The sequence below is a fragment of the Homalodisca vitripennis genome, chromosome 7, assembly GCF_021130785.1.
Source record: "Homalodisca vitripennis isolate AUS2020 chromosome 7, UT_GWSS_2.1, whole genome shotgun sequence".
NCBI classification, from domain to species: domain Eukaryota; kingdom Metazoa; phylum Arthropoda; class Insecta; order Hemiptera; family Cicadellidae; genus Homalodisca; species Homalodisca vitripennis.
Genome location: NC_060213.1, coordinates 97,866,053 through 97,891,868, shown reverse-complemented (window position 1 = coordinate 97,891,868; position 25,816 = coordinate 97,866,053). Strand labels below are relative to the sequence as shown.

The 25,816-nt window shown below is 38.2% G+C and overlaps 1 protein-coding gene across 13 annotated transcripts in view; it reads left to right on the top strand.

The window, feature by feature from the left end:
- The window catches only part of LOC124366088 (histone deacetylase 4), a 230,572-nt gene that overhangs the window by 140,253 nt on the left and 64,503 nt on the right, over nt 1-25,816 (top strand). For 2 of the 13 annotated variants that reach the window (XM_046822329.1, XM_046822330.1), the window contains exon 1: nt 7,070-7,294. The exons of 9 other annotated variants lie outside the window; for them this stretch is intronic. The gene's annotated coding sequence lies outside the window, so the exon portion shown is untranslated. Of the gene's footprint in view, nt 1-7,069; nt 7,295-17,006; nt 17,258-25,816 lie in introns of those variants that run through there. 2 more of the 13 variants (XM_046822332.1, XM_046822331.1) reach the window with 1 other exon arrangement.

Genomic DNA, 25,816 nt, shown 5'->3' with positions numbered 1-25,816 from the left:
AAACTATCACCATCATTTAAATCTTTCTTAAAAAGTATTCCATTATGAATAACAAATTGATCTTTTATTTGTTGATCATTACCATCCAATTTAGTAAAAATAGGCCCAAATTTATCATCACTCCTTTGTTTTTCTTCTATATTTCTGAACATTGGTTTAATCTTCCTGTCGCTAACTTCAATTTCAATTTTATTTTGCAAAACCATTACCGAATTCCTTTCAACTGGATTTTTATAATTTTCGTCCGTTACTCTTGAAAGAATGTCAGCGGGAATATTTTGCCTTCCGCTGATGTACTCAATAGTGAGATTGTATTCTTGTAATGCCAAACTCCACCTCAAAATTCTACCATGAGATAGCCTACAGGTTGTAAGGAAAGATAATGCCTTGTGGTCTGAACGAACAATTTACTTGAAAATGTCCAATAATATAAGATCGGAATCTTTTACAAGCAAAGACCACAGCCAATAATTCTTTTTCTGTTATGCTATAATTTTTTCTCTGTTGCTAAAAGAGTCCTACTTGCAAAACTTATCACTTCATGTTCCCCCTGATCATTTACTTGATAAAGAATGGCTGACACACTGATGTTCTGATGCATCTGTACTTAAATAGAATGCCCGACTCCAATTTGGATGATGTAAACATAACTGAGTCTAAAAATGTTTCTTTTATTTTCTCAAACAGATTTTGTTTTGTCTTATCCCAAAACCATTTTACTTTTAGAACTCAAAATGTCACCAAACTGACCCGTCAAATCTGAATGGTTCTTCTGAAATTTTCTGTAATAATTACATAAACCTAAAACGATTGCAGTTCTTTTAAGTTCTTTGGGGTTGGAAAATTCTTTATCTTTTCAACTTTATCCTCATCCATCTTTATCCCATCTTTACTAAGAACAAAAACCTAAAAACTTTACTTCCTGTTTCAAAAAATCTGATTTTTTAAGTTTAACAGTCACTCCACACTCATGCAGTCTTTTCAGTACTCTATCGATATGATCTAAATGTTCCAAAAAAGTTCTGGACGTAATTAGAATGTCATCAACGTAACAAGTTACGAAATTACTATACTCATGGCCCAAAATTTTATTCATCGCTTTAGTAAAATGAGCCGTGCTTACATTCAAACCAAATGGTAATCGCTTAAATTGCAAATTCTTTCCGTTGAATGTGAAAGCTACAAATTTTCTAGATTCTTTATCGAGTTTGATCTGGAAAAAACCCTTGCGTTAAATCTAATGTTGTAAAAATATTTAACTCCAACTCCCATAAATTTTTGAAATATATCATCAGTTGTTTCTGTACTTTGTCTATCCGGAACAAGATACGAATTTAATTTCCTACTGTCTAAGCACAATCTTATACTCAAATCTTTCTTTACTACACATACTAAGGGATTAGAAAAAGGGACTATTTGACTCTTCTATAATATCTTGTTGTTTCAGTCTTTCTAGTTCTTCCTCTACAGATTTTCTTTTACTGAACGGAACCGGATAAGACTTGCCAATATATGGGACTTCACTTTTAACATTCAGCTTTGCCGTGTATCCTTTGACACACCCTGGTTGATCCGAAAAAAACTTCTTTATTTTCAAAGAGTACCACTCTTAATAATTCTAGTTCCTCATCCTTAATACTCACATTATCTGCCTCTAATTCACTTATTCTGTCTACTAACCTTTGTTCAATTGCTTCTGATTCGGATTCATATTTGATCTTAGTAATTTTTTTGTTCTAGGCCTACTTGATTTGATTCGTGTTCAAAAAATGGATTTAAATTCGATAAAGTATTATCTATTTCATTTTCATCTTTATACAAGTTAATTCTGTTAACATGTATTATTCTTAACCCCCCCACAAATTCTTCACAATTTTCTATACACTAATTTAGTCTCTAGATATTTCCCGTCATGTCTATAGCATAAAGTATTGGTATCAAAGTTTAGTACAGCCTTATGATTGCTGAAAAAGTCACAACCAAGTATCAACTCAATTTTATAGTCCTTGAACAATTAAAAATGTTATTGGGACAACTTGTTCACCAATATTTACCTCTAGTCTTATTTGAACATTTATTCTTTTGGACCTGACTCCTGTAACACCTACAATTGACAGATTACTAATAGGTAGCTCTGGAATGTTGTACCCCACTTGATTTTTTATTTTCTTATAGAATTCATCTGACATTATACATGCTTGACTACCTGAATCTACTAAACACTTGTATTTTACCCCTCCAATACCAAATATCAATTTCTGGTAAAGACTGAACCCTATCACGCATTACTCCATCATTGTAGTTGCTTTCATCTAAAAAATCATCCGCCATATTTTGATCCATAATGATTTGATTCTGGTTACTTTGCACAACCCCTTTCAACTCTTCATTAGTTTGATTAAAAAAACTCATCAATGCTTTCTTTTAAAAGTTTCAACCCATCAATATTCAGATGAACCAAATCAGCAAATGTTTTTCCCCCAAAGTTGATGTTTTGTTCAAAATATTTTAAATTATACACCCTAACTCATTGTGATCAACAAAGTGTGGTGTGACATGATTAATCTTGATTGTATCCCCATTGTCTAATGCCCGTATGAACCTGTTAAAATCTTTAACCTTTCCTCTGATACCAATGTCTTTGGCAACTTTGGGAATTGGAGGTAGAGTCAAAATGATTAATTTCTTATTACAATTTATTAGGTATTCAACTAAATCTTTCATGTCAGTTTTCATTTGCTCAAGTGAATTATTTTTTAGAATGTCATTTGTACCAATAAAAATCATTAGGTTTTTCAGATAAACTTGATGAATGTATTTTTACCTGCTCATATAATTGTTTTAATCGTTTGACCCCCACACAAAAGTCCTATTGATGTTCTACCACCAGGGGTTTTAACTGTATCCATTTGCAAAATTTTTGTTTGATAGTCTACAAAAACTGACTATCGCCTATCAATTCAAAGTTGTTTATTTTTGGTCTTTCGTCAAAAATTTAAGTTCCGAGTTATTTCCCCTGGAATTGTTGGTTGTCAATCTTGACCATTTTCAATTTCCCTAGGCCCATCAAAGTTTTCTGAATTGTTCCTATAGTTTGTGTCCCCCCCGGTAATTTGGTCCACCCCTGTAATTTCCCCTACCTCGAAATGTTCTGAAACCCTCGGGTCTGTTGTATCCCCTATTATTTTCCCGATTCCTTTCAAAATGATTCCCATTAGTGTGATTGGCCCTCCATTGTTGGTATGAGAAAATTGTGTGGTGTATTTACTGCCCTGTTCTCATGATTTGGCCTATACTGCTGTCCTTGGGTACTGTCATGAAAGTTTTGTGTTGGCCTTCCTGTGTATGTTTTTTTGTCTATTTCCATTTTCATGATTAGTGTTGTATGTATCCCTGAAACTTTCTTTTTTGAAAGGCTTTACATAACTGAGCTGATTTAATACTACTTCTAGTTCTTCCCTATCAGCAAGGGATTGTAGAATTGCCAGACTGGCACTTATGTGTGGCGGCAAATGTCGACAAATAAAGCCAACAAACGTAAGGTTATCCATCTGGTTGTTCCAATTTCTTTGCTATGTCAAAATACCCAAGCACATAGTTTGTCAAATCGGTTTTACCTTCACAAAAATTCCCCATTACCCATCAATTTGTTTTCAAAATCTTTTTGTTTAGTAAATGCCCCAGAATCTCTTTTTGAAATCATTTTTAAATTGTTCAAAACTCTCCCATTTGTCAATGTTTCTCCGAGCCCACTCAGATGCTTCCCCCTTCAAGTATTTTTACAATATACAAAAGTTTTGTTTCCCAGTGTTCTTGATTACTATTAGTAAATTTTTCAGCCAATTTCAAAAAATTCATAGGGTGAGTCCTATCATTACCCTCATCAAACTCGGTCAAATAGAGTTCCGCCATAATATTACAAGCCGGTTGTTGATTAAGACCGCTACCCTCCATTTTTACGCTTTTCACAGTGGTCTGAACTTTGTTCGACTCAACTAGTAGGTCTGATTCCTCTTTTAAATTTGATTTAGATTCTTCCTCGTTTTAAGCTTACCTTAGTACTTTCACTCATCCCTACATAATCTTTTATGCTCAGTATCTCCGTTGCATGTGTATCGATTTTATTTACTATCTCATCAAACCCGAGAACTAATCTGTGAAAAACCTCTTGATCGAATTTTTTGATTGGCTTTAGCAATTTTAGTTTCAACTTCTTCCCCCACAAACTTTAATCTCTCCCTTCAATTCACTTTGAAACGTTCTCAATTTTTGTGTTTAATTTTTGTTCAATTTGTGTCATGCCCATTTGAACGTCATCCATTTTGCTATAAATATCGGTTTTTAGGTCATCCATCTTGTTATAAATATCGGTTTTTATCTCATCCATCTTGTTATTTAATCCATCAAATTTGTCATTAAGTTGTGTCATCAAAAACAAACAATTGCTGATATGCATCAGTTCTATCTAGGCCTACCATCGTTTCAAACATTATTCGCATTAGCCAAAGAGCTGCCTGATCTAGGCCTATTAGCTAGTTCCGCAAGCGTCATCTCACTACTACTGTCCGAATTGTCAATATTCTCTAAGTTCTGATCCATCATTTTTTAAATTTTGATTTAGTCTATTTCAAATTAGAAAACCCCTACACAATTATTAAGCTAAACCACTTTTAGCTGCCCCACGTTGCTGGGTGCCATTTGTAACGGAATTGTAACATTAAAATAAATAGTAAAAAAGATAGGTTTTGTGAAAATATATTAGCTTTAGACTCTTTGTCTTTACAGGGTCGTTTTTACAATGGGTGCGGCGTAGGGCAGCTATGTGTGGTAAAATGAAAATAAAGTTTTGATAGAAACAAATTTTAGATTTATTGAATAAAAACTAATACTAATGAAAACATGATTTTGATGAAATGAAATTATGGCTATGCTTAAAATAACATCCTACAACACAAAATCCAATTTAGCTTGAAAATAATTAATTAGAAAATACCCCTACTCCCTAGCAGTTAAAATTTAGAGTCTGATTAGTTAAAAATGTTGATCAAAAAGGTTTAAATACTCTTAAACAATATTCACCAAATCCCATGATGGCGACACGGCGGTCCTCCACAGATAATTGAAAAATTTAAATTTGGATCACATTGAAAAAAGACTGATTAATAATTGAAAAATTTTTGAAAAACTGTTTCACAACGTACTACATCATCAAGAGGTCGAGGAAGAAGACTCTCTCTTTTCCAAACTCCGCGTCAGTAGCGCAGAGAGGGAAAAGTGATACCCTTCAAAACGGAAATTTTCCGTTTTTTCTGGTCGAAAAAATGATCCGCTTTTACTTCTGCTGACAACCCACTCGAATTCGGTGCGCAGAAAACGAGTTTGTGTTCCCGCGGAGTCGCTACCCTCCAATGAGAATAATCCTTACGTTAGCCAATCGTGGCACGCGTTTTGCCGTGTTTAGTTTTGTTCTTTGATGTTGATGAGGAACTATCGAGTTTTATTAAATATGACCGCTTTACTATTCGAGATTTATGTTTGAGGTTACAAAACTGTCAGTGACGGACTATGTCACCATGCACAACTAACCTTCATAATAAATTGAAATTTGATTATTCTCAAATATGAGAATGATAACTTTAACTAAGCAATTAAATTGTCGGTTTGGATTCCTATTCATTTAGATTTATTATTAATAGAAAAATATTATTTATTGTATTATATTATTCTCGAATTTATTATTAATTGTAAAAAGTTGATTTAGGTTACAGGCTAGGCCTATACCCGTTACAACTTTTATAGTTTTTCTTACTATAACTTGGTTTGCTAGGTATAGTCCCCCCCAAATTAAAAAAAAAAATGTAAATTTTGAATTTCATGGAAAAAAATTTTTAGTAAACATTTTTTTAAGGCCAAATTTAAATACTAATATTATTATATGTTTAATTCTGAACACAAAAATATACTTCTATATATATTACTTTTAATTTATATTTTTAATAAATTTTTTTAAAAACCCTTGCACGAGGCTCGAAAACATGCCGCCACTACAGGAAAAAATGACTGCCAGTTGGAGGGTTAAAAAACACCTAAAAATGTTCTATATACATCATCTTCAACAATTAACTTAAATGTGGCACATTTCTCTGAAATCCCAACTGTATTACACATTCCGGTTTCATTAAACGAAGGTGATAAACCCTTCTGCACTGCTTGAAGTGTTCCAACTTAATATCGTTCATTGAAGCACTGCTTCAGGTTAATAAATGTTACCGTTAACAACTTTCAACTATACTCAACCCGCACAACATTTAATTACCATTATATATCAATTGCTCTCCAACACAACACTTTTAATTTGTTTGTTTATGAAGAGTATCTCTTCTCTTAATACAGCAGAAAATTCTACTGTTTGTTACATGTACGTATTTTATTAAAGGTATACAAGTGAGGTTTATACCTATTTTGGGTTTCAATGGCTCGTGCGATTATTTTTACCAAATTCATTCATTGTTATGTATATATTCCCAAAATTTGAATTAATAATTATCTTACAGACATACAAGTTTCATATTTTATCTTTAAAAATATAATGGTGCAGTTGACATCTTACTAGTGTCTGTTAGTTTCTACAAATACACGTTTTTACTAACCAATTGTATTTTTTTACAGGTACTGTATTATGCAAGTGTGATTATCTCCGTTTATAACTCGTAAGTACACGTTATTCTATATTGTTTGTTATCGTATGGTCTGTATCATCGGAAACCCCTTACGAGCGGTAAAATAAAAAGCTTCTAGTGTTTCATTGGCACCGGTGTTTTATTGAGATCTCAATACAAATCACGATAACAGTTTGGCTCCGGAGGGAACAAGTCCTTTGGCCAGCGTGGCGGGTTTGAAATTCCACCAAACCCGACCCGTGCCGACCTCGCTGACGTTTGTCAAGTTTATAAAAGACTTGGCCGCGCATTTATTTATTTAGTTCATTCGCCCGTGTACATCGTCAGTGAGTGGAGAGAGAGGAAGTCTTATTTTAGCGGGGGGGGGGCGAAGTGTGGGACACTTCACGCCGTCAGGTTGGCACCGTTGGCGGCAACACTGCCGTTCTGAGAATTCACCAGCTGCCAGAATAGTGCGCGGTTAGCAGCAGAAATGATGTTTTGCGCCAGTGCTGATTGAGTATTCTCCGTGTTTGTTGTGTTCTTGTGCGGTGCGTGTATACCCGTATAGGATTTGTGGTTAAATATTGTGAACCGACTACTGAACTACGTCAAAGTGAATTCCTTCAGTTCAGGTTAGCGACTTCACGTATTTTATTTTATGACAACATATCGGGTTCTGTTTATCCTGATAGCGAAGCCATGACTTGTTTATGCATTCCATAACTAATTATGAATGTAAATGTCAATGTTATTGTCTTTTATGACTATTTATTTATGGGAGTATGAAGTGGAATTAATTGCTTTTAAATCGTATCGCCATACGATAGGATAATAAAACCATTTGTAAAGATTCTGATCGTAATTACTAGTGCATAACTAATGGTTGCTAAATTTTGTATGTTCCTATCCAAAAAAAGACATGTAACTGAAATGACAAATCATCTAAATACGTCACTAAGGACTTTCGTCACGATACTAGTAGCCATATTCCTAAAATAGATTGAAATCATCAAATTTAATCGTAAATAGATTATTTTACATTTGTAATGGCTGATTAAACTAAGCTAAGTTCGTGCTGGTGGAGAATACTGTAATGCAGTTTGGTGGACTGTGTTTGTACAACATGACCGGAAGTATAGTGATAAAGTACCAAGTCATTTGTTACACAATATGATTTTTAATATTATCGTGTGAACTTTAACCTCTAAATCATAGAATTCGTCGAGAAACTGAATTAAATAGAGGTTTCATATAACATAATTTGTTAATAGGGATTTTCCTTACTCTCATGGGCTTTTTATTTGTTGTTTTTTATTATTTAAAAGGTTAACTAAATTAAATCGTACATGACTTGTTAGCTTATCAATTGCCTTAGTACAATGGATTTAGACACATTCAATTTGTGACATAGTAATGCACTTATGTTGGGTTAAATGGCCGATTAACAACTGGTTAAATAGTGTGCAGAGCTTTCTAAGTTTTATAAATTATTGCAACTTTTGTTTAATAGTTAGAGAATAATTTTCATATTCATCATCGAATGTTGTCATCAGTGTCATAGATTGGGGTTTCTATAAAATTTGTTATCTTTTATAAACTGGGTGATGTGTAATCACTTAATAAACAATTTTAACTTTTTCTATATAATGTGTGTCATATATGGGGGACAACATTCTTGGAAAATATTGAAAATTAGAAATATTCAATAATAAAATGTAATATGGACCAGCAGAATTGTGATGTTCCATACTACTGTTTCACGATTGTGGTACCAAACCCTGTTATCTGTTATCGGCTCTGTTCTCGAGTTCCTAGGACGGCAATAGATTACTGCAGCAACAGTGTGGAGTGTACAGTTGCAACATTATGCAACTTCCGCGGTGGCGGTAGCGGTGGTACACGTCTGTCTGTCTGACAGAGGCGGCGACAATGAGTCAATGATGGTGCTGAATGGAGTAAATTGTCGTCTCAATGACCCGTCCGGCATACACAAGCAGCTGGCCACGCGCTCATTGTGGTGTAGCGGGGGTGGAGGGGGGGGGCAGTGGCTAGGCTAGTGGTGGTTGTTGATAGTCCAGTACTTTTCCCTCTTTACAGTGTTCAGCTTTTTACCGCAGTGGTACAACGGCTTTGTACAGAGGGTTTCCTTGGTCCTTGTTCACGTCAAGAACTTCGTACCGATGTAATTTTAGCACTGTTGTTTTGGTGAACTGCACGTTCACTTGAAAAGCCAGTGACCTAAGTAAAGGACATGGGTGTATCTCAAGTTACAGCACTGGGACCATTCATTTTTACTCTTCCCGCTAGAAATACATCTCTCTTCTTCTCAAAGAAAGGTTCGCAAACGTGTCCCCATACGCTTAATTGATTTCAAGGTGCTTTCTGTTGGAGCGAAAATGTGCACTAATTTCAGTTTAGTTTAACACCAAATAGGTTGTGTATGAATAATTTCGTAACATTCAAAATAGGGTAGTTGTAATTTCGACATTCTTCAAACGCTCAACCAAAACGGAATTCAGCGTTTGTTGTCTGTGACGTTTAACCTTTACAAATATCAGTGTCTATGTTGATATTATCTCCAATTCGTCTTACTTTTAGTGCAGCGTCTAGAATCCGACGCTTTCACCAAGAACGTAGCCAGGAAAAACTAATTTTTTGGGGGAATGAGGAGTGTCTACACAACTGATATTTTTTCGTTAGTAAGGGCCTATTTTCTTCCTTAAAACGTTCTTGATTCGTTGTTTTGTTGATAACGATCTTTCAGCAGTTTATGTGAGTAATACTGAGTTATATAAATAATAGTAATCGTTTACTAAACAAAGTAATTTAAAAGATTGCGGAAGGGGGCGTGCGGACCCCTTGGGCCCCTCGCTGGCTACGTCCTGGGCTGTCACAGACTTGACTCCTGGAATCTGAAGCCAGTTCGTCTGGAGAGTGGAAGGTGAACTAGAGCCAAACTCAACATACACATTGCATCAACCAGTCTTGCCATAGTTACATTATGTGTTTAAAAGATCAGTTTTCATGTTGATAAGTATGTATGTTGTGTGTTAATTAGTTTTATTTTAATATTGTATTTATTTAATTCTAATGTTGGTTGAGGGCAATACTCTTCAATTGCATTAAATTTACGGTACTTTTATTTTTTATCTAGGCAGCCTACTTTTATTTTGTAGGTACTTCTATTCTTTAGGGGAATGTAAACTCTCGAAGATGTCTTAAGTTTACTATATCTTGATCATATTAATCAATTTTAACCAATTTTGGGTTATGTTTGATTTTTAATAACTGTTGTATCCATATTTGCTATCTTACGGGTTTGTTCATCGCGACATAGAGCAAATAGTGATGACATTTGAAATGAATACGGTATTTTGCAGTTCTGGGAAGAACTTCAGTTCCACACTGTAGCGTATAACACGAGACAAGCGAGAGAAATGGCGCGTGAACGCGAGCGAGGCCCAAGCAAGCCAGTGGGCTGGCGAGTTGGAACAGATAGCAGCGTACATGTGTGTGTGTTTATACCCGGTTATTTTTACCGCCGCTATTTCTGTCCGTGCCGACATCTGTTTTCAGTCCTCAGCCACCTTGATATTGTTTGCACTTCGCTTTATCAGCTCTCGGCCTCACAGTCGCTTGCCTAGTGTTTGCAGTCATTTGTACACGGTGTACCACAGGGGACAGCTCTGGGTCCACACATTTTCTTTCCTTCATAGTATTACAATCCTCCGGCAAATATAATCTCTCAAATAGAATTTGTGATTGTTTATTATGGTACGGCACTATTTACATTATTTTTAAGTTTACTAAGTCAATACCTCGTTAACTACGAGGATTATTAATATTAAACAAGGAATGATTGCAATTCAGACCCTATTAAACAGTTACGTTTATTATAAACGAACTAATACTGTATTATTCAAAAGTTTACATTTCCGAAGTTTCTTTTTTTCTTTAAACTTGATCTTTAATTACAAAATTCGATATTGAAGTAATAGTTTATCAAGATATTAAAATATAAGCCCAGTACAAGCCATATGTATAGATAACACAAATCTTCACTACATTTATAAGTACACATTATTTGAGATTGTCATTCATATGTTTTTATCAATACTGAACCAAAGATTAGTTCGAATTTCCATTATGTATATTGATTTGTTTGATTTCTAGAATCAATAGAGATTGGATATCAGATACATTATACATTGTAATGATTAGTGATGGGTTTTTATATCAGATTATTTTCTAAGCCGTGCACAGGTGTTTATCATATGGTGTAATTGGTGAGACAATGAACGTTTTCTGTTATCAGAAGGAAACTCCGCCTCACCGTTGTTTACAGCTGCTACTTCACTCGGCTGTTATACAATCTTCTATTTTTACCTCTGTTTAATTAACTTCAGGCAACCCCCCCCCCCTCCCCTGCTCCATCACCTCTGATTCGGAGAAATCAGTACAATAATGAGTTTATAAGGCTCCGGTCTATATTTAGCCCGCTATCGTCTGTCATCTGTTATGATTTCGTTTTTAATAAGCGAAGCCATTACACAATCGAATCTATAAGTGGCGGCGCGTCGGTGCCGGTTTTAACGACTTGACATAGCTTCCTATTGCGTCATATCGAACCAATCAGAGGTCTCGTCGGAGATCTGGCAAGTTTTTGTTCTTTCTGACTTTGATTTATGACGGTTGTGCTGTGGATTAAAACCTGAAATAGTATGAATTGCACTCTACTTTCGCTAGAAATTAAATTAAAACCTAAATATATTACGCATAGCACTGATTTGTATTTTGCCTTTGCCGCTATTATTTATTTGATTTATTAGATAATTTTTAGACAATTAAGGAAATGTTTAAAGATGATTAACTTTCCAGGTGTGATTATTTATTGTACGTATTCATTATGATGTCGTTTTAGGACAATCAATATGTTTTTTTACCTTAATTATGTTTAGAGATTTTATGATATGTTCAATTTGTGAACCATTATAAAAATCTGAATTTAACTCTTAAATTTTGGAATTTGTTGTTACTCATATATGAGCAAATGGCCATTTCTTCTGCAATAATACACCAAACCTTCTTGTTAAACAGTAAATTGTCGTTTTAAATAAGGGTTTTAGCTACTTATAAATAGCATTGTCTGGAGCAGCAGCTAGCGACTATAGTTAGCGATTGTAGCAATAGTCGCTGAGCACTGGTTAGTAGCGTTGTTTCAAGTGGGACTATTGCCCCTATCGCGGCTGCGACTGGAGCAGCAGCTGACCGGAGCAGCAGCTATCGCGTCGCAGGAGACAGCCAATGCCGACCGTGTTTCCCCAGATAAGTCGTAAGTGTGGACGAGGCTTAACGATCTCAGCGTGCTAATGACGATATGTGGATAGTGATAGTATCATACATAAGTGGGTAAACCAGGTACGTAGAGAAGCTGTAATCTTGTTATTTATAATATGGGTCGCACAAATCTTACGTAACATTAGCCATCATTGATATCCCTCCCCTCACCAATACAATATATTTATCAGACTGTTTCGCTAATTAACCCTTACCAAAGGCAAACTTCGTATGTAGTTTTTTAAACGAAAAAGGTTTTATTTATGAATTGCAAAAGTTCATACTGATGTATGTGTGTCAATAAAAGTAATTTATTACGATACAACCATAGTAAAATTTGTTGTAATGGAAAACAAAAGAACAGAATCACTCCAGTAGCAGTCGCTTCAGGGACAATGCTCTTTCAGCAATGCTCCAGTTAATGTTTGTGATGGACTGGTCGCACTGCCTTTTGCTTCGCAAACATCCCCCTCCCCGCAAACACCCCCATCCCCGCCCCATCCCAATAAACGTAGTGGTAAACTATAACCTGAAACTCTAGTCGATGAGATTTGAGTCATTATATACGTTTAGTAACGCTGAAGGAGCCCTGAAAGAGAAGAAAACCATTATTAGTAGAATCGATAAAAATTGGTACCAATACATTGTAGGCTATTATGTGCGTGGGGGCCAATTCTCTACAAGTCAATCAGCTGTGTTCTAACGATCAGGTGTTTACCTCGTGTTTATAATAATCAGTGACAAAGATTTACCGTGCAAATGGATTTGCTTTATATGCCTATAAAAGTTGAAAACCGAATAAAAGCGAGTTCAACAGTTTCCATTGTGCTAGGTGCTTGACGGATGGTTGGGGTGTACGGATGGGGGAGTGGCAGGGGGCGGGGAGGGAGGGCCAAGAACTTGAAAAGTGGTTGCTGCCGCTCGCAGCCGCGCCGCCCGCCAATCGATATTTGGTAACTCCCCTTACAAATAAACCGACCTTCCTTGGAACGGATTTGCTGAGCGGTGAGTCACCCAGCTGTTCGATATCTCCGGTCAACGATTCAGCGACCTTGACATTCCTGGTCCTCCTGTCCAGCACGTGGGCCGGACTAAACAATATGCTACAATTTTACTGTACCAATATTGTAGGTTCTGCAGTATATGACTCGTGCTTGTCACTCACTGCAAACCCTGCTCAACACTTCCCAGTTCCCGAGATAAATGGCTTTGTAACATTTGTCTTTGGAGTAAAAAATGAAAGGTGTCAAAGGACGTTTAGTTTCGGAAACCATGCAAACACTACATAGTGCATTACATCCAGGCGCCTTGTTTATTTCTCGGTTGAAGAAAACTATTGAAATACGTACTGTAGACCTGAGTAAGGTTTACGTGGTCCACGATAATACCGAAGACGAGGAGTTATAAAATGTCGTAACGTTTAGATGATTGGAAGTGTGTATTAAACAATATGTGTTCGGTTGCTCTTGGAGTCTCTGGAGGTTGTGTGTGTTGAACGAGCTCTGCAACCGATTCGTCTGGCCAGGGCGGGGAGATGATCGACATTCCGATCACACAGATCGCGGCAGCTAAGTAGAGGATTGGGAGCCGGTAGGTCGGGCCACATATGCCCGCGGTGCCGCCGGCCTTCACCCAGAGAGAACCGCTATGTTACCTCGCCGCGACACTGCGCAAACAACACGGGGAGGCTACACGTGTATGTGCAGCGTGTGTGTTGTGTTATGTTTGTAATCATGGTGGAGGGGGGGGACTTCACTGCTTTCGATTTCTTTATCCGCACCGATGTGTACCGTAGCTTAACGGTATCATAAAAAATCAAATCAAATTTATTCCTCCATTAGTATTACATCATAACAAACACAATACAAAAACATGCTCACAGAAATTTGAAATACAACAGTAGAATCTAGTATACTGTATAGTACGAATTTACATTAAAATTTATTTATTTAATAAATTTATTTACATTCTTACAATAAAAACATTTGAATTGTAAGGCAGGGTGCACACTGAAGAAACCTGTTTCAGGAAACAGTTTTTATGAAATTGGTTTCAAGAAAACCATTTAATTTAAATATGCACACAGCAGAAACGGGTTTCCATCAGTTTCATGATGGATTCGGATGATGATGATGTGGTTATTTTGTGGTGGTAGCTAAAGAAAAGTATTGGGTTCACCCGTTGATCAGGTGAACCTACCTTCTACTTTATTCCTGTAAAGCTGCTATTGCTGTATTCCTTTAGGTGGAAATCATAGAGGCAAGGATGGTTTTCGACAGCTTCTGCTAACTTCCCTTGGAAAGAAATTTCTGTCATACTAAAGCAGTAAATTCTTTTCGATATATTAGGTTAGAGATGTGTCATTAAAAACGTTACATAATTTTAATGAATATAAGTATCAATGGTATTGGTACCGAAAATCGAAAAAATAAGTATCGACACTATAGTATTAATTTTATACTGTGGAAAGCACTTTTAATACTTTATTTAAGTCATACATGGTAGTAAAATCACTTGAAACATGAAACTAAAGCCATTATGAAATCTGTTTTTTGGATTGCGTGTAAACCAGTTTCAAGAAATCAATGAAACTACAGTTTCATGAAACGCAGTGTGCACTGCCCTGCGTCAATCTAACCTATCTGTTTTAAGCAACTGAAGTTTCTCGTTTCATGAAACCGGTTTCCTGAAACAGGTTTCTTCAGTGTGCACCCTGCCTAAGAATACGGAAAACCTTGCTTATCTGATTAGAGTTTGGTCTGTAACTATGAAAACAGTTTACGATAGACAACTGACTGACTGAAATAGACAGGGAAATGATATTGCGCACTCACTTAGTCAGTGAGGTCAATAGGGAGTGTGAGGAAAAGTGGGCTGTAAGGTTTTCTCCAGAGTCTGCTCGTAAGTTTTGTATTTATTGGTTGCAGGAGTACTGCTGAGGAAGGGATTCTAGCTCGAATTTGAATCTGAGACTTTTTTAGCAGTCTCTTCCTATTTAGGTGGTGAATAAAGATATTTCTCGATTCTGCAGCCCTCTCTTCATCTTCTGATTAGGTACCCTTAATTCTACATTTTAAAATGGCGATATTCAGCATCATATTCGCAGTGGTGAAATTTATTCTTATCCGAAGGAAACTAGACTGAAGTGACTCATCGGTTGGTGCACGATCAATAACTATCTTGTAGATAAGAATAAAATGCGATCATGGGTAGAAAGAGCACTGATCCGATTGTCGAGCCTTGTGGTAGTCTATGCCACAGCACTGCAATACTGCGCAGCCGCTATTCCGAGGCGTGGCGATGCTCGGAAGACACTCTAATCTGTCAGTGATACAGGCACTGGGGAGGCCGCGTGTTGGAAGGATCAGGACCAGGTCCTGCAGGAGCCGGAGCGTCCTACAATCGATGGTGGCTGGAGGCCGCGGGCGCTGTGATTTTCCGTCGGGTCGCTTCTCAGAACAGACCGACAGACTGCGTCATACCCTGCCCTACCGCGCCATGCCTCGCCTGACACCGCTACCTCCTCTCCATTCCTGCCACATCCGCTTGAGTTATCCTCGACCCAGACCGAGAGATGTCTCATCCACCACAGTGTCGTTCATAAACTTTGATTTTCAACGTAACGGGATTAATGTAAGGCGATAAGACTTCTTTCTAAGTGACCTCGTTGGACATTTTTTACTTACCAGGAACAATTTGGGGTACTATCCGATTACTATTTTTGGAACAGTGTTTCTTACGTGGGATCTCTAAAAACTACACTCTATTTGACTTACTGCTAAAACTACATCGTCATTATGGCGATCGGTTCTTGTTTTCCGAAAATGAAGCGATGTCGGCGAAAAGTAAACCTTCATGTTATTACGCTGTTTAAGTAGGTTTAGATTAGGTTATCATAAATATGTTACTAGTAGTACCAAAGTTAAAGATAACCTTTAAGAGTGCTCACGTGATCTGAGCTTGATTTTGGGTACTATCTCGAGGGATGTTTGCCTCTTTTCGCCAGAAGGACGGGGTTTACCTCAGATAACGTCCCATGTCGTCAAACGTTTCCGACGTTAGATCACGTTGTACAATCTGGCTCGTGATCTGAAGTCGGTAAAGTACCGATAGGAAATGTCCTTGGCCACCAGTGTGGACTTTGGTGTTTTGTGCCACCCTGCGCTTCTGGCGAAAAAGGATAACATCTATCGAGACAGTACCTACCTAAATTCAAGCTCAGATCACGTGAGCTATCGTAAATGTCAGCTTGGACTTTTTATATTTGTAATAAGTACGTACTTTAACAATAGTAGTCAGAAAACTCACTTCTTGCCGACATTGCTTCCTTTCGGGGACCAGGAAAGAAGAACCAATCGTTGATAATGGCACGTAATTTTACAGTAAGTCTGCTCTTTCTAATAATGGAGTTTTTTTGGATCTCCGGTTAGAAAAACTGTTGAAAAAATAACACTGTGGCCTCTGAATAATACCAAAGTACCCAAAAGGTTTTTTGTACACTGTGTTACTAATGTTACTTAGTTCTCAGACCGCTTGGTCCCAAAATACCCGAAATGTTCATTACCTCATCCTTGTATGTTATTGTAGGTTAAGAATGTATTTTATATGAATCGATTCTAATTTTTTCACCTAGCAAATAGATGTAGCTCCTTTACTTTGTAAGTACACCATACTCCTTGGTTTACCAATTGACTGGATCTACTACTCGGTGCTCTTTACCCACAGACCGTCAATGAAGTGGGATATCACCCTTATCGCGTTTAAGAAAATATTTGAACTGGTATTTACGTATTATGAATGAATTTGGCCCGTAGCCGTGCACGCCTGTAGATAAGGGAAACGCGTGAGTTCCCTTGTGATACGATATCGAGTCAAATATAGTAAGCGTACCAAATAAACATGTCTGGAGATAAAGCGGTCGTGTTCAGTGGAGACAAAAAACCGTGCTGCGGGAAGTGCGGTGCAGCGTGGGAAAGTCATCACCCGACGGTCAATATTGGTAGCGGAGGAGAGATAAGGGTCCGAGAATAGAGAGGTGGCTGCGCAATAGACAAAGGTCAGAACAAAGTTTGTTCTAGAACGGACCCGGGTCGTGGTTATCAACAGAAGTTGTGCAATCGCTGTACGGTGTGGTGCCAGTAAATTTGATTTTAGGTTAGTACACAGAAGTGACCCGGGGCCATTCAGGTTCTATGGTTGATTTTATGGTCGAATTAGTCAGCTGTCTCGTTTGTGCTTTACGTATCCTCTCTCTACTCGTAAGTATTATCATGGTAAATCGAAGCTTTATTGATTATGTGTTGCAGACAATAAATCCATTCTTGGATGCGAAATTGAAATTTCAAAATCATACTATTTGGTTGTGGGGGGGGGGGATTATAAACATCGTAATCTCTACTGATTATTTTTTTCGATGGCACAAGTCTTTGAAGATTAGTGAGGTCTGAAATATGTAGGAAGAAGTTGGGAGACGTAGGTGTTAATGTAAAAAAAGAGGTTTTGATGTTTTATGAGCCAGTGTGGAGGACATTGTTTGAGTAATTAAAAACGTTTATGTACAGACTGTAGTATGTTTGCAATCACTATTTACGCCCGTCAATGTTCGTGGCTGATGAGCGTGGGAGAGGAAAATGTTAAAAGCTCATGTTTATTCGTGTACGAGTGTCAAAGTGCGGACTCTGCTAAATATTTGAACGTGTATCAAGAACAGGCGCCAGTGGGAGGCGTGTCATCTTATCTTCTTGTGACGCAGTGTTCGAGACTGACATACTTGTAATACTCGAGAAGGGATTGAAAATGTATTTATACTACAGTAATATCCGCTATTTTTACAGAAAGATTACCATTTAAAAACCCGTTCAAACCTATATGCGCCTTATACTCCATACCGAAATTAATTGTTCAGGTGGACGTCATATGAACTAACACATTTAATATTTACTTTATAATGATGGTAAAACTAAATTTGAAGTGAACTTCCACCTTTGCAGTGAAATCAACACGTCTTACTTGTAAGCAAAAGCAATTTACATACTATAATTACAATCTTGTACGTGTACCTCATGCTTGCAAGTATGAATGGGTGTAGGCATTAGGTGAGAATTTCAATTTTTAAAACATGACGTATTATTGTCACAAAACAGGGTAGTATTGTAAAATTAGATCTAAAAAACTATAATATAATGACAACACTATTGTCGATAAAGAATCTAATACATCCAAACTGGATGCACCCGCACGTACTAGAGGACTATCCGACTATGTAAGTCTCTAATCAAAGTTCAAGGCACGAAACTGGAGATAACGATCACAGCTAATCAGAAATGTAGGACCACCGCGCCTCATTAGTCGAGTCTGGGCGGCACATCCTGTTCCGGTGCGGTGGTCAACTGGTGGACGTGTTTACAATACATTCAAGTGTTGTGATGTGTTTGTGTGGGACTGGAAGGTATTGTCCAAAACATCGCCAGTAAATACGGATCACAGGACTGTATCAGTATCTGATAAAGAGTTCAAGACACGAAACTGGAGATAACGATCACAGCTAATCAGAAATGTAGGACCACCGCGCCTCATTAGTCGAGTCTGTGCGGCACATCCTGTTCCGGTGCGGTGATTGACTGGACGTGTTTACAATACATTCACGTGTCGCTGTGTTGTGTTTGTCTGGGACTGGAAGGTATCGATAGTCGGTTCGAGAATTCTTTCTTTTCAAAAGTCAATTTTTTGCAGCGCATGAGGATTAGCGCATTCTGTGTGTTGCCAGACGTTCGACAGTCGGTTTCTTGTAAATGTACACGACACCGTTGCACCTACTATCATTGTGTACTGTTTATGGCAGGTAAGATTGGACAGACAATCTGGGTTAGATTGCATACAGGGCACGTCATACTGTCGCCATCACCGTCAGGTTGCTCTTTCGGTTGTACGACTTGTCCTTTACATGCTTCATACAGTCATTTTCGAAATTTTCAATTATGTTATCAGATATCTTATACCACTTGGCACCCACTGTCAACTACAAATTAATGTCCCATTAGATTTAATGCACTTTGTTTTATACATGTCTATACTGGTTGATTTGCATTGAGTGTACAGTTAGTTACTGGTAACCATATTTATCTATCACTATATTATTATGAAGTAGTTTTCGTCCTGACATTGGAAGTGTGAATCAGATGCCTAATACACTCTCGGTAACTTGCGTACTTACGCTTTGTCTCAACCGTTGTAAAAGTGTCTTTAATATACGTACAGTCGCAGTCGTCGGTTATTGCAGTTTCAGGGGAAGTGTGTGTAGGGACGGAACGGCTGCTGCGATAAGATAGGTTACTGAGAAAGAGCACTGACCACACACACACACACATAACAAGCGTGGCACACGGCAAATAATTGTTCCGTGCAAGAATACTAAATTTAATCTGCAAAATATAATTCCCAACTTGATTGTAATGAATGATGTGGGCAGTTGAGTCAGACTTTTTCTTCTGTTTCAGTGGGAAATTCTATTCTAATCGTTACTTGCAAAGATTACAGAAATAAGGTCTGGTGAAAATGGGTTATCTCGTAATTAACGTTAAATGATAACATATTATATTAAAATATATTAATAATGCCAGTTGGATAGTCTGTAATAATATTTGTACTAAGTTATATTTTATACTAAGTTGCGTGTGTATCAAATACATTTTTAAAGAACTGGTTTTTGGTTTTAACACGTTCACAATCCAACAAGAAATAACATTTATGGATTCAAGAAGTTTCGTAATGAACGCGAATATAATGTGAAAAATTTCAATATAATAGACATTGATGAAAAATCTATGGTTGGTTTCGGCTATTAAATCATTTCGTGTTTAAGGTCTATATAATTTTCTTCGATGGATTAGTTTTTTGTTTGTTTTGAAATTGTTTGCAGTTACATTGTATGGCGCCCATATGTGTTTCTATGGTAGTATGTATGTGATATTGTGATGTGTTCTTGACAGAAGTGAAGTTTTTAGGATGGCAATGTCATGATTCCACTGTCAAGGACAAATGTGTCGGTAACCTTGAGCCTGAACAATAATGTGGCCCGCTAATGTGGCGGGGGAGGCCGATAAGGGTGCGTCTAGCTGTGTGGTTGTCGTGGAAGGGGGAGGGGCAGGAAGGCGGTGGCGATTTAAACAGCTGAGATTACATCGGCCACGCGACCTCCGTGTCCCAGTGGTGCCAACTCACTTTACTCAATTTCTGTGTTTACTCTCACACACCGCTCTGTATCGCGTCAGTGTACACGTCCGTCGGAGTAATCCCTGTTTTAAATTTCGAACTGTTTGTGTACACACGTAACGATTTTTTAGATTTATATATTTTTTTAGTGACAATAGTACTTTGATGAATATAAGAACCATGATTTTCGACTAGAGCCATGTTTAATATAGTGAAAAATGCCATACTGAAGTTAAGAAAAGAATATACCAATAGAAGTTTATTTATTTACTATAAAGAGAAGTTAATGAATTCGAACATAAACGTTGAAGTTTATTTTAAATAATAAATATCTGCTATCTAATCAATCTTACCCTTCTACCCCTACCCGAGTCAAACATCTTTTAAGCTATTAAAATATATACTTTGATTTGTTAGTTGTTTACTTTTGATAGTGGAGGATCTCAACAGTTTACGAAACCGTGTGAATGGATGAAACGGTTCATCTTCGTGTATCCCTAATCTGATTTTCATTAGATACTAAAAAATCTAAATTTAGCAATAAAATGTTCTGAACTAGTAAAATAAATCAAATCAAATGGTTATTGATGAGTAATGGTGTAGTAAATCAAACAATTTAGGTGAGCTCAAGTCTGTTGAGAAATTTGCATTGCTAAATACTTGAGGACGTAATTAATTATGTATAAGGGCACAAGCAGATAGGTCGAGAACCAAAAGTGACGTCTGTTATACGGTTTTGAATGAATCGCTTTTTATGAACAGAAATGTATGTGTAACGATGTTGGCGCTTCACTCGACGGGAAGATGATAACATTAGGCTTTAGGCCGCGTAATCACACACGTCACTGACCTCACACCAATACAATTATGTGGCATGCACAGCTCGCCTGGTCCATGCATGCTGGGCGACTGTTTGTAGTTTGGCGCTGGGTGGCGCTATTTATTTACTGTCGGCAACTTATGTGGAAAGGAAGGTTACGTATGTGTAGTGAAGGAATGGCTGGATGGGAGTTTTTATCTGCACCATTGACCCCAGTGGCGTATATAGAACATTCTATCGGAGGGGGGCTGACAGACTGGGTGGTTTAGGAGGTATAAAACACCCTCCAAGAGAGGGGTTCGGAGGGGACTGACACAATGGGTGGTTTAGGAGGTATAAAATACCCTCCAAGAGAGGGGTTCGGAGGGGACTGACACAATGGGTGGTTTAGGAGGTATATAAAATACCCTCCAAGAGAGGGGTTCGGAGGGGACTGACACAATGGGTGGTTTAGGAGGTATAAAATACCCTCCAAGAGAGGGGTTCGGAGGTGACTGACAGACTGGGTGGTTTAGGAGGTATAAAATACCCTCCAAGTGGGGGGTTCGGTAATCTTTCCCCCGAGAGTGGTTCAATTTTAAGACGTCACAAATTTGTAGTGGCTTAAAACAAACTACTGAGTGCAATCTTAATGTGTCTTAAATTTGGGGGTGGGGGCGTTTGTATCATCTGTCACTGGCAGCCACACACAGACGTCCTCGCCCTCTTCACATGAGTATTTAATAGTTAGACCAGTTGATTTTCGATCGTGCACAGAAAACACTCTCAAGCACTAACAGTCATCCTCTTCCAGGGAGTTCAGGCAGTGACATGCATTCGAATCTTACCAAGGGCCATACCGTGCGATGGATACTGTAACAGCTGTCTCTATTAGAGTCCCAGGAATGAAATTGTCGTTGACCCATCGGGAACGAGGCATTACAGTAAAAAAGGGAGAGGGCGACTTATCCCGTTAAAGAGTCTACTGTCTCAACCATCACCCATAAGCAGGGTTAAGCAATCTTAATTGTACTTTAATACTAAGCACTGAACTTTAATGAAGATTGGGAATGACAAATCCACGAAGTGTTAAAGCACCTTCATTATTTCAAACCAGCATTCGTTGTTCAATATATAACACACACGAGATTAAGTAGTATAAGTCTCTCGTGTGCATTGATTTGACACACAACACGTGATTGTCGTGAGTTTACTTGTGCGTGTCACAATGTTTTGGAGGGATTTATTTATTTCGACCTAGATTGTATCACGTGTTAGGTCATTTATCCACCTGAGGAACTTCGGATTGTAGTTCTCGAAACGAAGTGTTGCCGTCCGAAAACGTTTCTGTTACTTTCAGAACGTTATGAATCAATAATAATTGAGCAATTTGTTAGAATTTTATCCGGATCTTTTGCCGTATCATGCATGTGCCGCTCACACTGGTTTATAGCGAGCGGTTATCAGACAAATTGACCAATAGTGTCATTACTAATAATGGAATAAGGAAGTACTATTCTTTTGATTTCCTGTTCATATTCCTTATTGCCACCCACCACTTCCTCTTTTTAAACTTTCCATTAATGTACGTACTCTTTTTTATTCATGTACTAGTTTACGTTCGTTTAAACGACAAAACGGCGATAAAGAAAGTTATTATAGTTAATGGGGGGGATATTGAAATAAAGGAATTCTAAAGTTTTGTTCGGTGCAGACCTCCAGATCGAGTTTGTTCTTTCCCCATGAAAGTTGTGATTAAAAAGGGTGTGGAAGGATTCGTTACGTTCAAGGACGCATATATGCACCCACAAAGTACCCGACATCTAGACATAGGCTGTAGAGTCGTATTTAGGCACTATGAATACTGTCAGCACTTTCGTAGTTGACATTGTCGTTTTTCAAATTTTTGGTGTACAGCAACCGAAGGATATCACAAACTCACCTGATGGGCTGGAACACAAAATTGTAGATAGTGCACTGTTATTCGCGGTAGCTGTAGGTCGCGATTAACACTGGGTAGGAGGAGTGGCATTGTCAGCTATTTAACTATTAGGGCATTGTTGCTTGCTTATCTAGTGACAAAATATTGAGATTGGGGTAGGGACCGCGTCTTGTGGGGATCTCATGAGGAGTTGTTTTAGGAGAAGGGAAGGCAGCTCTGTTCTAGCTTTGATGGTATTAGTTACACAGCATATACATCGTTCGTACGGACGAGGTTTGTTGAGGTCCGGGGATTATGTCAGTTAGTTCTGACATAATCCAACGCTGAGCTGAGGTCCAACGCTAGAGCTGCGTCACTTAGATTTGATTGTTACAGTTCAAATATTTGCTAAATGAGCACTTCACAGATGGCAGTCTGAGCACTCACTTTTATCGTGCCGCAATTTATAGCTTTAAATGAGTTGTCTCTTGAGGGACAGCACCCCTCATGCCCAGGTTTGCAATACTAAGGGAGTTCTACTCACTCCAACAGGCATTCTCTGTTGTAGGCAAGTCGATCCATGGAACTACCCAAAAATGTCGACATTTGCGGACAGTGATGTGCTCTTAGACATCCATAGGATGGCCCAGATATAAGTGCCTCATCATCGGAACCAAAATGAAAGGTATACACCATGCAGAAATGAACCCTCATGGGAATATCTACAGTTGCTTATGAACCATTTCCTTACCGACATTTTTAGCGGGCATTCAGTACTTAGACCTCACTAAAATAGGGGGAAGATGTTCTCGCGTTCATTATACTGTGAAGCCGTCTCTATTTTCTGTGCTCTCTCAAAGCTTAAGAGGACACCCTTTTCTATACAAATTCTTTCCTGTGATTTAGTAATGTTTTCTTTTCAAGAGCATTTCAAGATTTCCGAAGATTTTCTTCTTCCATATATTTCTCTTGGCGTCGTGTCCTCTGCTATTTGAAGACTCCCCGGTCACCTTGTCAGGTGGTAGAGCCGGCCACGGCCGGTAGCGTTGATGTAGGTCGGACTGTGCCGGGTCGGACACGGACACTGGTACACCGCCGGGTCTGGTTGCGCAAGCGATGTTGGCCAACCGGAGAGCCGACTGTCGGCTGGAGAGCGCTAATTGGGCCTGGATGTGGGACGGCCCGGGCCGGGCGTCGACCCCGTGGCGGCCGCCTAGCCTGCCCTTGACTCTCCTCCCGGCTACCTGTTGTGTTGTGACGGAAGGACACGGAGGAAACGATTCCAGGATGAAAAGGAACCAAATTCTAGCTAAATTTCTCTAGCAGTGTCTGGTTACTATCACCTCTGGTAGGAACTTGAACCTGTAGTTTTTATTTCCGCATTCCTTTATCTTCTGCACTGTACGGCCTTGTAAATAGCCTATAAGAAGTAGGAAATAGCCTTTAAAAATCCTGTGAAAGGGTTATAACCATGTAGACATGATTAAACGATATCAGCCGTTTCTAGTTACTAAGACATACATTGTGTGTGTGTGTGTATATATTATATAAAATAGCAGACAATTATGCGGCAACTATTTTGTAAAAATAAAAAAAAACAACCACGGAAACTTTTATAATCTCAGCAGTGTATTATATTTTTGTATTGTTAAAACCGAATATACAAAGCTTTACCAAAACAAAGCATTATTAAATGTTGAACAATCCTTCGCGAAAAAAAAAAAAAAATATGGCGCACCGTAGACTTCGTCTAAGAGAATTCCATTCATCTGTGGTTTTTACGACATTTTGTAATTTTCCATGTCTACAATAACGATAGTTTCAAATACGACATCTTCTACGATTTTGACTTGTTTGTTTGTTATTTTTACGCATTGTGTCGGGATTTTGTATGGTTACTTATGGTGTTATGGTGTTTGAACTATTTGTAAATACACAATGGCTTGTGACCCGTATAAAAACACCTTAATTGACTGAAGCGGCCGTTTGTTTTTTGGAGGCGCTACTGAAGCTGCCGACAGGGTGGCACATTCCAGACCGTGCTGTCCGCACTACATAATGCATGACAATCAATGGCCGGTGGACGCTAGGCCTTCCCTTGGCCTCGTTCTCTGGTCCCAGGCCATACAAGCCCTGTCTGCGTCACAACTGCAATTTGAGTGACATACTTCCTATTCTGCGGACTGCACAGCTGGTAGACGTGCTGCGCGCGCATCGTGACGTCACCACGCCACGTATACGTATTTTTATGTGCTGTAGGCTCAACGGAAAAATTGTGAATTTTTTGTTTTGCTTAGAGTTTGATACATTGCGTTAGTGAGGGGGCACCTTATTTACTGACAACGGTGTAGATAAAGGTAACCACATTATACTACGAAGGACTGAGCCAAGAAGAGAAATATGGAAGTTACTACCTCAACCCTCTGTACCACTTACGAGGTTCACTAACCTATAATCAAAGGGGGGGGGGATATTGGAATAATTCAAATGAAAAATACCCTTATTAAAATTGGTATGGTACAGCATTCAAACAGAAGTTGCCGACCAGCTAATTTATACCTGACATTATCTTACATATCATCGCATGTCAGATTTTAATGTATCTTTTTGCTTAATTCATTATTAAAATTTATACTTACATTGGGTTAAAAAGGATTTTTGTCCGCCAGGGGGCAGTGGATAGGGGTACAGTACTGAACCACTGAACCGCCAACGACATGATGAGAAGAGGGCTGCACTCAAGGACAAGCTAATTGTTCATAGAATGAGCAGTTGATCGTCATCCGTGCTAGCTTTGGGGAGTGCATCAAAACTATATTTTGTCTCAGATTATATTTTTCTTAGCTTGACACACTCAAAATCGATCGTCAGACACCTACTTGATAG